The following is a 13,190-nucleotide window of genomic DNA, read 5'->3' on the forward strand; positions in this document are numbered from 1 at the left end:
ACCTGAGCAAAGGAGCCCAGTTTCTCCTTCAGGAGACGAACGTGGGGGGACCACGTCATCGACCTGTCAAGTGTTACGCCCAGGAATCGGTGTGAGTCCACAAAGGGTATGGGGACCCCTGCCGCTGAAAGATGATAGCGGGAGACAGCGTCACAACAAGCGGATTCCTACAAAAAGGAAATGAGAGTGGCTGCAATGCGAGTGACGTCTCCATCGCATGACCCGATCCTGAATCTCAAGGACCATAGTTCATTCAACATGATACTTAGAGTGACTGCTTGGGTCCTCCGTTTTGTGGACAACTCCCAGAAGAAATATGAAAAAAGGAAGGGATCACTCACAGCTGAAGGAATAATCACCTCTGAAAGGTACTGGTTGGCGACCATCCAAAAAGAAGCCTTTGGTGACGACATCTCGAACCTGCTCACTCAGAGAACGCTTTCGAAGAAATCTCCTGTCTCCATATTTAACCCTTACATCGATGACGACGGGCTCATGAGGGTAGGGGGGAGATCAAACTTGAGCCAGAACATCGAAACTACGAAGCATCCAATAGTGCTGCCCGGCGACCACATGTTCACTTCCGCGCTCATATATGAGCGCGGAAGTGAACATGTATTCTCTCTGTATACAGTTGTTGCACTCCGGCGTGCGGGACACCCTCGCTCAATTAAGAGAGTCATATTGGATCCTCAGGGGGCGGCAGGTCGTGAAGAAAGTTGTAAATCAGTGCCTGAAGTGTCGGAAACAAAGTTGTACCACGTCGTCCGAGCAAGTGGCACCGCTTCCTGCCGATAGAGTAACACAGGGGAACCCGTTTGACGTCGTTGGAGTCTACGTCGCTTGCCCGCTAATGTGTCGAGAGAGCGGTGGGACGAAGAAATGTTACATCGCCCTCTTCACATGTGCCGCAACGCGTGCAGTGCACCTCGAGCTTGTCAGTGATCTTTCGGCCGCCTCCTTTCTATTGGCCTTTAAGCGCTTCGTGGCACGTCGAGGAATGTGCACTACGGTCTACTCTGACAATGCGCTCTCATTCAAAAGATCTTCAAGAGACCTCAAGTTGATGTTCGACTCACTGCAGTCGGAAGAAACTCTATCTTACTTCGCCGACCAGAGAATTAGGTGGAAATATATAGTTGAAAGGGCCGCTTGGTGGGGTGGATTTTGGGAGCGCCTGGTGAGACCAGTGAAAGTGTCACTCCGCAAAGGTGCTGGGTCGGAGCAGCCTAAACTTTGAAGAGTTGACAACAATTCTCAACGAGGTGGAGGCAGTAATCAACTCACGTCCATTGACGTTCGTTTATTCCGAAGCTGAGGAGCCTGAACCGCTGTCGCCGGGTCACTTCCTTGTGGGGCGAAAACTCACTACGCTGCCGCCGCATCGTCTTCCGGTCGCAACATCTCCAGGTGGCCAGCAACTTGTTCGGCGCTGGAGATACCGCAGCACCATCGCGGAGAACGACTTGCGAAGGTGGCGCAATGAGTACCTGTTGGAGCTGAGATCGGCACACCTGAGCAAGCCTACCGTGTCAAGTGGCCTACAAGCTGGTGAATTGGTGCTCTTAAAGGAAGATCACCTAAAAAGGCATCTATGGAAAGCCGGTCGAATCACGGAAACCATCAAGGGAAGAGATGGTCTCGTGCTATCTTGCAAGCTCAGGCTACCCGGGGGAGCAGAGGTCAGACGGCCCGTACAGTTGCTGTATCCCTTGGAACTAAAAAAAAACCATGAGCGCAAGAAAACGCTCATCCGGGGCAGATTGTTGTATTTTATTGTAAGGAGCTGCAGCCAACGCGAGAGACAAGACAGAAGAAGCGTCAGCCCCACACGCAGATGAAGTTCACATAAGCTTGCCTGCCTCCAGTGAATCACGTAAAGCGCCATGGGTCCCGTCACCCGACATCTAGTACGATCGCCGTGGGCGCCTTCGGAACGGCCTCCGGGGTTCGGGGAGGCCCATTCCAAGAGCGTCGATCTGTTGCTCCGAGGACGCCGGCGCACTGGTGTTATGTCTGTGCTGCGACCTGCGAGGTTGATTTGTGTGCGTGTGCGTGTGCGTGCGCGTGTGCGTGTGTGTGCGTGCGCGTGCGTGTGCGTGCGTGTGCGCGTGCGTGCGTGCGTGTGTGTGCGTGTGTGTGTGCGTGTGTGCCTGTGTGCGTGTGTGTGTGTGTGTGTACGTGTGAGTGCGTGCGTGTGCGTGCGCGTGTGCGTGCGCGCGCAGTGAGTGAACGCTGGGAAATGAACACGACGTTCCCACGCCGGCCGCTCCGAAAAGGACGCTTGCGTTGCGATGGATGCATGGAGCCACCCTCCCCATTCTTTTATATGCATACTTCTTTTTCCTTCTCTCGAGATTCTGCCAATAAAGTCAGTCTGGAAACGGAACCCAAAGTAGACGCATCTTCTGTTTTGGGCTCCTGCACGCGTGGCCTCGCCACCCCGTAACGATACGTGCAGTAGAGTGGTAAGTTGTTTTCGAATAGATTATGCCTCTAAGCAAGTTATCAGCAAGCTCGTAAGAAAGAGAAGAAGAAGAACAACAGGTTGGCCCTGGAATGCATATACTTTTTATAGCAGTAAGTTTAGTGGGGTAGACAATGAAAGTTATGAACGAACACGTAAACATCGAAAAAGTTACTGCGGCACTTTTCCGGCTGACAGTGCCTAACTAGTATCACTAAGTAAGATACAGAGTACCGTCACTGACGTACGCAAGTGAGCAACGGCGGCCATTTTGGTGCTTATCAGTGTTGCTATACTTCCGCTTCTCTGCGGCTTCAGCGCTAGCTTTGAAGAGGCCATTCTCAACAACACTGCCGAAGACTCAGCAACACAGAATCTTCGGACACACTTCTGCATGGCTGTTATGTATTTCAACCTGCTATTTCTGCACGTGTAGTTTTTTTTTTTTTGCAATCCCAAAGTAAAACTGCCGTCTGCGTTTCTTGCTTGTCGGCGTTGCTCCGTCAGGCGAAGTCAGGTTCACGAACCCTTCACACGCGAAGGAGGGCCCTTCACGGTATTTTCGGGTATCTAAGGATATTTCACTCCTGAGCATATTATTCCCCACTTGAAACTCGAACTGGCCGCTGCGTGTATTCGGGAAGACCAACGAAATAAAGAAAAAACGCCGGAACCGTAAAACAGTGCTGATGAATTAGGCCGTTTTTTTTTTCGTTTTTTTTTTTTTCACATAGGTCGAGGTGAAACGAGCACCTCGCTGTTAGCACTACAATGTAACTACCCGCTTTCACTCACCGGTTTAATCTCCTGCTCCGGGTACACACAGGGAGGCACTGCTCAGTGGCTAAGGCGTGGTGCTGCTGAGCACGAGGACGTAGGTTCGATTCCCGGCTGCGGCGGCCGCTTTTCTGATGGAAGTGAAAAGCCAAAACGCCCATGTGTACGAGGTTTCGGCGCACGTTAAAGATCCCCAGGTGGTAAAAATTAAGGAAATCATCATACTAGCGAACACTTAACAGCGACAAGGAAAAGAGGCGACGAAACACACGCTAGAACTTCAACTGAGTTTATGCAACAGAACCACGAAAAAAGGCTATATGCACATGAAACGTCGAAAGGGTAAAAAGAGCAGCGAACACAAACGAACAACCCTTGCAGAAAGCCCCGCTGTGACACGAAGCACAAAAGTAGGTTTGTGGATTGTGCGATGGGCGTAGTCAGCAGGATTCCCCTGTCGTGCAAAAAATGCTACGTCGGCCAAACAGGAAGGTGCCTTAATGTAAGGCTGCAAGAGCACCAAGTGGCTGTGAAGGCGCTGATGGGGGCTGGCAACCTGGCTGATCACTGCCGGAGGTGTAAGGATTGCACTCCAGATTTTCTGCACACGTTCATCCTGTACAGGTCTTCCTCGCAGACAGAACGGGAAATTTTTGAGGCCTTCATGATAAACAGAGAAAGGGAAAGGTGCACCAGTTCACCATCCTTACCACTGTCTGCAAAGGAAATCGGTTTTTTGGAGAGGGGGAGCAGGTTGTGCACGGGTGAGGGGTGATAGCCGAACACACGTGTAAGTTTAATTTACGCCGAGTGATATTGGCGGGCACTGTGAGGTGGCTCTGTTATATGAGCAAGTGTGACGAGTGCGATTCTATTTTATTTTATTTTGTTTTGTTTGTGTTCGCTGCTCTTTTTACCTTTTCCACGTTTCATGTACATATAGCCTTTTTTCGTGGTTCTGTTGCATAAACTGAGTTGAAGTTCTAGCGTGTGTTTCGTCGCCTCTTTTCCTTGTCGCTGTTAAGTGTTCGCTAGTATGATGACAACTTACCGCCTTAGTTGTAAAAATTAATCCGGAGCCCTCCACTACGGTGCGATTTATCACCTGCGTTGCGTCGGCGCGTTAAACCCTACAATCAGAATCAGAATCACAGGGAGGCGCGCTATGTTTACGACGTAGAAGATGGGACAGAGACTCTGAGAATTATCTACTAACGCTCTAGGAACCTTTACAGCCAATCTACTACTTACTGAACTCTTTTAAAGTTACGTCACAGATGTGCCCACATATTTTCGCATATATATATGTTCACATATGTCCGTATATATGTTGCAAAGATGACAATTTACCAGCGACTCTGTAGGCAGTGTTATATCAAAGTATGAGTGAACCACGCATTCCCATAAAACGCAACACGTACGGCTCGTATAAGGTCGATCTCGCTATTATGCGCAAATGCATAGCTATAAATCGCTCCGTGTCACCCCCCCCCCACCCCCTTTTTTTCCTTGTTACGTATTGATTCTGAAGGTAGAAATTACGTACATTTGCGCCATCGCAGCGATTCCATTGGTTAGCTTGACCAATTACGCCGTACTGTTGCGGGTACAAGTCGTCACATAATTCAGCTGGGGTACTCGCCAAGGAGTTCTTAAGTGTTACAATTTAGTCGGTACAAGTGAAAAAGCCACAAGTCTCACCCGGCTGTTGGTCGGCCACCAACCGCGCCTGACATGTATCGCAAGTCACCACGAGGAGCACACGAAGTGAATGGACCAACTGACGCTTTCCACGAGCTAAGCGGCAGCGTTGGAAAAAACCGAAGTGCAAGTGTGCCCCGATACGGCGTGTGCAAAGGGAAGAATGACGCACGTGTCGTGTCGAAGCGGTCAATGTCACCTCAGGGCCGCATACAGCGGTTGAGTAAACCTAGGGCACACGCGCTTGCAGCACTTGTGTCATATACACATTTGCATGCAGAAAGGTCGCTATGTGCTGCGCTACACTGTTTTATGGTGACAGGACGCCACAGTTCTGAAGTGGCCCTGAAACATCTTTTAAAAATGTGGCGAAACAATTGGGCTACGTGGCCAACTGTATCCGGTTGAAGTACAAATTTATTGCGCACTGCGAAGAGCAGTGAGCACTTTATTAGTTCAATACGTGTCACCGGCATATCTGTTTAGCGTCTCATAAAACGCTCGTTCCGTTACATAGGACGCCAAATCTTTGTCGTACGGCGTGTATGTGCAGGATTTTGTGCTGATTTGACGCACCGAATCTTTGATTAGGCAGACAAAATGTCCGGAGACAAATTAGCACCTCTCATTGTTCTGAATGCGGGAGCATTAATGTCAGAGTGAGCTCTGTTCGGTGCTCCTTGGAGTTGCTCGCGGCGTGTAATGTTTTCGAGTTTTGATATAAAAACAATAAACGGCACATTGAGCGAAAAAAAATACTCCGTCTTGCCTCTGTAGCATCAAAATGACTCCTAAACATCCCATTGGCTGTGATGGATAGCACATTCCTGCAGACGGGTAACGGCTATCACCTATCACCGCTCTGTACAAAATGCAACTTCCTTGAAAAATGCCACTTATTTAATACACTCACACTGCACAAAAATATGCTAAGATGCTGCCTAATTAGGCTCATACATCCAGGACAGTGGGTATTAAAGTTTTAGTGCACGTGGCTGTCCATGTCGAAGAAGCATGCAGATAGTATTTGGCATCAGTTGCTGATGACTTGCCCACAAATAATCACCATGAGTCACTGAAAATACAACAAAAAGTCAACAAGAACTCCACAATAGAAAAATCATTGTGCGGACCACAACGAAAATTCCGTTGTGTTCTCAATGTGTAAACTCAATGAACATTGAGTTTCACAAATAATCACCATGAGTCACTGAAAATACAACAAAAAGTCAACAAGAACTCCACAATAGAAAAATCATCGTGCGGACCACAACGAAAATTTCGTTGTGTTCTCAATGTGTAAACTCAATGAACATTGAGTTTCACAAATAATCACCATGAGTCACTGAAAATACAACAAAAAGTCAACAAGAACTCCACAATAGAAAAATTATTGTGCGGACCACAACGAAAATTCCGTTGTGTTCTCAATGTGTAAACTCAATGAACATTGAGTTTCTGTTGATTTTCCGTTGAATCAATGAGAACTCAATGAAACGTCAACAGAAATTCAGAACCCATTTTTGTAAGGGATCACCCCAGCAAAAAACCTCTACCTCGTGTAATTTCATACGAGTACAGCAACCATCTGTGATCTCGAGCCATCTAGATCTCGAGCTTTCATGATGTGTTTGCTGCTGAGTAGTTTTTGCTATAATCATGATTTCCATTTCGAGAGCTCTTGTATCTATGTACATGAACTGCACTAGTGTACGAAGTTATTTCAAACTATTTGCTTAATGCTTTTGCATGCCAGGTGAATCGATCTAAGGAGCCTTCCTGAAGGAGTTCACCCTCTCGGTGATTCAGAAGGGCGAGAGTGCGGGCTGCCACATCGACGCGGTCATTTCGGACGTGGGATCCTGCAACCGGGCCCTCTGGAAAATTGGTGAATCTGGCATTTCTGGAGGCCGCTACTTCAAACCTGCTGCCTCATGTAGCCACCCCTGTGCAGCTGGAACTAACCGGCAGCTGTACTTTCGGGCCGATGCACCTCATGTGCTGAAGAACAGGAGGGTACCTTGGTTCGGGGCCAGTCGTTCTTTTTGTCGTCCGCCACTGTTGCTAAGCGCCATCTCCCAAGCAATCATGTGAGTACAGGCTAACTGTATTTTGCACCAGATGCTCTGACAACGTAATTTCCAAAGGATTCCTGATGTTGATCTTGGTGGCCGAAGCTCGACCTTCACATCTTCACAAGGATGTGAATATGGCCATGGAATGGCCGCGTTGAAACATTATGCTGAGGTAAAAACAATAGGTGACATGAACAATGATTTAGTTGCTTTGTACCCACTGCTAGTCTTCCGGCTGCCAATAGATAAACTATCGAGAATAGCCAAATCATGACAGGAAACATCCTGGCGCCTGTTGTTGCGGTTCTTAGCGCAATGTGCCTGTTCTTGTTCCTGACTGCACAACCTTTTTTCACTAGTGGGGGCTAGAAAACACACGCTCATTGAAACTAGCTTTGAGCACAAGCTAGGAATCCCACAGGACTGAAACTCGTTTGTTGTTACCCTTCACTATGGTAGATCTTGCAGCTCTAGCACACCTTCAGTGTTTAAAACCGCGTCTTGAATTTTGAACTCACTGACATGTTTCTACTCGTGATTTCTCTTTATGCCCAGTAGGGGCTCATAATGTGCGAAAACAATGAAAAAAGCTAGGTTTATGGAAGAACTCTTTTAATTAGCTGTTCTGGGTGGCAGTGACAAAACTTAAGATGTAATTTATGTGTCGTTGTGCTAATGGGATAGGCGGTATTTAGTAAAATAGCTTGAAGTCTGAACCAGGATTACCTCTTCAACTATACACTCTAATCCTGGTAACCCATAATGTAACTTCTAAACGGAAGTAACCTATAAAATAAAGGTTACAATGGATTCATTTTGATGTTTTCTTTATCCCAGTCCGTTCTAAGGGTTACAAGCGTGAGGTTAAAAGCGATTTATAGGTTACAATAATGATTTATAGGTTACATCAACAAAATCTGACATGTAACCTCTACGTTGTAACCTATAAAACGCCCTGTAACCTCTAAGAGATGCTCGTCGCGCCTTCTCTCCCGGCGGCCGTTGATTTCTCCGTTGCATGACGGGATATAGAGAAATGGCGGCGCCGGCAGGCCCGGTGGCCGCGTTTTCGCGCCACTCGAGCTTTTTAACCGCTGTGATACCCCTACGATGAAGCGAGGATTGCTGTTACAAGACTCATTTGTCGGCGTGAGTCGCGGAGGCTGCGGCGAGCCCATTTGTGACTGGCAGCGCTTCACGGCCCGTTCTTCTACGACCAGCATCAAGTTCGTATGTTGGACATGCCCCGGCGCCAGTGAAAGCGAACTCGGTGAGTATATTCCTTTAACGGTTTCCGTGCTTTCATTGGATGTATCTTTTCGCTGGGGACTTTTCAATCTGAAATTGCAGCATTCGAGAGGGATTTTCGTTACCTGACTGGTTGCTTCGCTGGACGTTTTCTGTTGTCCGCGACGGCAGTTGAATGAACTCACGGGCTTGCGTTCGTTGCGTCAGACTATAGAGCGGACGATCGGGAAAGCACAGATAACGGCGCCCGTGACCTGCTTTCTGCTCTGTTTGCGCGCCTTCGTCATGTGTTGAGCGTTTTGTGTACGCTGTTCGCTGCATCGGGCGCACTTGACGAGTTATTGGCCCATGTAATTGTCAGGTAGCTCTGTTTGAATAATTGAATTTTTCCCCATTAAAGTCTTATATTATCGCGCTATTCTCTGGGTATTGTCATTTTGTTTCAGCCGTCGGGAAATGTTCATTTTTCTCGCTGCATATATTCGGAATGGTGTCTAGTTTATTGGTCTTGTAGTAATATATCCGGATAAACACAAGGTGTGTGCTACAGAAAAGTAGTCCACTTAATGCTGCCCGAAATTTCTAAACTCACTTTTGTCCAGCACAAGCCTCTTTTTTGTGAAAGTTTGCCTTACGGCACAATAAAACGTTTTCGTATGTACAACACTCCTCATTTTTTTCATTCTTTTCCTTGAGTGGGTAAATTTGGTGTTAGACATTTTGAGACAGCGGGCCATTTCCACCATGTTAAGTGGTTTATTATTCTCATTCGCACAAATCAGTCGTTTATTTATTCGCGTGGTATTGCAGGGAAAATGATTGTCTCGCGTGATCCTAGTGTAGTGCAGTAAAGCGACTTTACAGAATGGTGGTATATATGAGCCAGCATGCAGGCTGCTTGATTGTTGTTTTTTGATGATACAGAAATTGTGACGAGTTACACAGAGACAGGTGCAGGTGTAAAAATGGGTTCTGCACCCCCATCGGATCCTGGCTGTTCAAAAAGTGTGGTTGCATCTGGGTACCCGTGCTATGACTTATCAGCACTACTGTTTTTTCTTGCAGGCAGTGTTCCTTGAGGTGACAACCAGGACTCCCCTGCGTATGACACAAGTTGAAATGAAGTCTGATTTCAGCGGAAACAACGGTATGAAAATGCAATAACTAAAACACATTCATTCAAATATTCTTTGTAAAGATGGCACCCAGGCCTGCACAGACAAAAGTATGATTCACTTGTAAAAATGCGAGGCCTTTCTTCAAGTGTTATGATGTTATATTTCGTATCTTATTTTGCCTCATGTTTAGTGACGCTTTCTATCAGTTCGCTACTACATGAACGTTATGAATTCACATAACGATTTCCTCAGCATGGAGCTTTGTAGTTTTTCAGCAACTCTAGCTATTCTATAAGATGCGTGGTTTTGCAGAGCCAACAAGAAGAACTCTTTTTCTAAAATAGCTCTGTAAGAAATCTCCAGTTGTTAGTGAGTGCTTGTGCTGTGTTCTTTTTTTCGTCTTGTCAAGTTTGAAGTGTTCTTTCATTATGAATGTATACCAACTGCCCAGCTCTAAAGCCTATTACATTTTAACCCAAATAACCCTTCGAGTCATTACAGGTACAGACCTCCTGGGAATGCCACTTGAAGATCGGTGCAAGTTCTAGATGTATCCTCTCCCACAACACATCTGGACGAAGAAAAAATGTAAGTTGGCGATTCCTGTTTACTGATAGCCGAGGAAGAAACCACCGATAAGAACACTTTACTTAAATGAAAAACGTTTCGGCTTCTACGTGGGATCCTTGTTCAAAATGAAACTGCCAGTAAAAAGGGGGGGGGGGGGAGGAGGATGTTTAAGTACAGCCAAAAATGTGACGCAAGTGGCGTCAGCATCGTGAAAGCACGTTTCCTGGGTTAAGTGCGATGTTCGCTCTGTTGCGTGTACTAGTGATTCCACATGAAGGCGCGGAAACGTTTTTGTTTTCTCTTTTGTAAATGTATGTCAGTTTATCTCGTAGCCCAAAGTTTCTGCCTGTTCTGGGTGAGCATGCAGAAACATTTCGCGAGATAAGCTGGAACACGGCACGATTAAAATTCGGGAAGGTTGGCCGGTATGACTATAGTGGTTTCGCGTTGTTCTGAACAATGCGGCCAAATTGCTCTGTGTAACGATTACTGAAATGATGTGAAATTATTAGGAAAGGCCGTAAATCACTCCTCTGGTGTGGCCTTTCATTTCATTCTCTGGTCTCCGTCTTCATTTTCGTGCAATATATTTTTCGTACTTCACATGCCTGTGGTTTGGTGTGAGGGGCTTATGGTTGCACTGGATTTTGTTCTTTTTCTGAAATTTTCTGTAGATGGCTCTTCAAGGTGGGGAAATCCAAGTGACGGCCCCTCACATATATACCCCCATCTGCAGCAGCAGGGAACAAGATGACCGCGGGAAATCTTCAGCGTGCCCTGATTTTGTGCCTGCTTGTGTACTACGTAAATTGCGAAGCTTATCTCTGAATTTTTCCAAGCGCCTTTTTTCGTGCAGGAAATTATAGATACCATTTAAAGTTTGTCCAAAAGACAGATTGCAATCGGCCTAGAAACTTGTTAGTGCTGCATAAAAAACGATAACTTGGCGTGGGAATCACAACTCAGGTGGAACTGTAAAGAGGAACCTAAGAGGGAAGTGTAAAGATGGATTCGTAAAGGCGAGTGAATTCCAAGTGTAATATTAGACTGAGTGAAACGGAGAATGCAGGGAACATAGCCATAAACACTGCTTTGTATGAAAAAGTGAATTTGTAATAAATGTTCTTTCTACTTTCCCACATTCTGCGTTTTTTCTGTGGGGAACCATGACAACAACACTGTACTGGGAAAGTGCATCCCTGAGAACCATCTTATAAATGTAGCTCAAACTCGAATTCGTCTGAAATTGTTCAATGGCAGTATCCAAACAATTCGGAATGCTTTGCATACATCCGTGCAAATATTGAGGTAAAGAATTTGTATATTTGGCCATGTTTGTGAAGCTGTTCACGCAACATTTATTAAATAGGTTTAATAAGGATATATGAATAAACCGAATTTTACCTGGAAGTCTAAAGCAATATAGGAAACACCAATTCGCCCAGGAATCCGCACTCGTCCAATACTCATTAAGGAACGATAATAACGTGGGGTGGTTCGCAGCTTTGCTTTTTAATGAATAGCCCACAGGTGTTTCATAATAATAAATGTGAATGTTCAAAACTACCGATGCGAAACTTCTGGAAATGTGCTCCTGTTAAATGCGCAAATATGTGTGCATGTACTGCAATTCTCTTTTGATAATCATGGCCTAGGTTGTCAGACAAGAATTTCTGGCTTAAGGGTATGTTATCATAACTTTGGCGTCCTTTTGAAGTATGCTATCAAGTGCATCTTTCCACTCAAGCTTGGTTTCACTAAAGCCTAATGTTGTTTAACTAAAGCTCAATTTAGCAAAAGACCTATCATGCATGTTTGATGCCGGTTTCTTAAACGGCACAAAGCTGATGCAAACATCAAATTTAGTTATGCCTGTTTATAGGACTTAAGCGTTGCCAATACCCACGAAGATTTTTGGGTGACAACCTGGGTAACGATTATCGAACAGGTAATGCAATGCATATATATTAAGAGAACATTTTCAAGCTTTTTGGCACTGCTGTTTTAGGAATTATAAAAGTAATTTCTCTTTTAGCCCCAGCCGTGTGGCCGGCAGTTTATTCAAGGGACGAAGAAAAGACACCCGACGCAAAAGTTTAGACGGCACAATGGACAGCATGGTTGCACATATCTTCCACTAACGCAACGATTGTTTACCACGCGGGAAAGGCGCCTTGGGGGTGTCGCCACAGCGGCGCCGGCGAAAGCGCGCCTGGCGCGCAACATCACACCTTCCAATTTGTGTGGCCTTGGATGGCGGTAGATGTAACTTATATAAAGGTATACATGCTGAAAGCTGCAAAGTAACCCATAACTGCGTAACCCTTACGTGTATACGTATATAAAGGTTACGAAGATATAGGTTACATTTGTACCTTATAAATTAGAGGTTACAAAAATTCGAAAATGTATACCTCTATTAAGGGTTACCCAGCTTAGAGTGTAGACGTGCACTTGCCGGATGCCTGATTGAAATAATAAACGGCGATGCAAGTTTAATTAGCGCAGTTGTGAACTCATATCTCATTACCTATCAGCCAAGGCTTACGTCAATGCGTGCAATGAGCTCACCTAGTTTCAGCCTTTATACACCAGATATACTTTGGTAATTGTGCCCAACTATTTCCCCTTTCCACACCATAGGTTTCAGTTCAGCACATCAAGAATCTGGTCAAGCTGGATGCCGAACAAGACCTTAAGTTGGCCTCAAACCGAGCCACCATGACAACAACCACTTGGACCTGTTGTCACCTGTAGCGGTGCTGAACCACAGCGTGGGTGCCGCAATGCGCGTGTTGGTACCGTAGGCTTGCTTTGCAAATATGGCTAAACCATGGCGTGATTTGTGGAGCAAGTGTTCAAAATTATACAGAAAGTCAGAGAATTAGCTACTAATGCGTAGCATTCTTATGCCGCTTGTGTTGAGTGTGAGTTTTTACAGCCAAAGTTTTTGGTTTTTTTTTTCAAATCTTGCCCGACCAATGATCTCCATTTACGCTATTATAACGATTCGAAGTGTAACTTTGGAGAAATCTGCATTATTGTGGAAATGCAGGGCGTTATACGAATTGCCATTTTCTGTAATTACTTAATATTTTTCTTAATTTTTTAGTTTTTCAAAATTTTGTTCTCCAGTTATCTCTATCTACGCTGTTATAACGACTACATGTGGAACTTTCGGGAAATCGGCATTATTGTGAAACTGCAGGGCGTTGCACCGTTTGCCATTTTTCG

At 45.7% G+C, this 13,190-nt stretch overlaps 1 long non-coding RNA gene across 2 annotated transcripts; it reads left to right on the forward strand.

Moving 5' to 3' along the window:
- The first annotated feature begins 7,775 nt into the window (after positions 1-7,775).
- LOC144137624 (uncharacterized) lies at positions 7,776-11,111 on the forward strand. 2 transcript variants are annotated; one of them, XR_013315696.1, is made up of 4 exons: positions 7,776-8,290; positions 9,334-9,415; positions 9,888-9,974; positions 10,631-11,111. It is a non-coding gene; the product is annotated as an uncharacterized LOC144137624 (long non-coding RNA). The 2 variants fall into 2 exon arrangements; XR_013315697.1 differs by lacking the exon at positions 7,776-8,290 and adding an exon at positions 8,578-8,629 and having other exon boundaries at positions 10,631-11,094.
- Positions 11,112-13,190: the final 2,079 nt, after the last annotated feature.

Source organism: Haemaphysalis longicornis, unplaced genomic scaffold (assembly GCF_048455015.1).
Source record: "Haemaphysalis longicornis isolate Haplotype H1 unplaced genomic scaffold, Haemaphysalis longicornis Haplotype H1 scaffold_426, whole genome shotgun sequence".
Lineage (NCBI taxonomy): Eukaryota > Metazoa > Arthropoda > Arachnida > Ixodida > Ixodidae > Haemaphysalis > Haemaphysalis longicornis.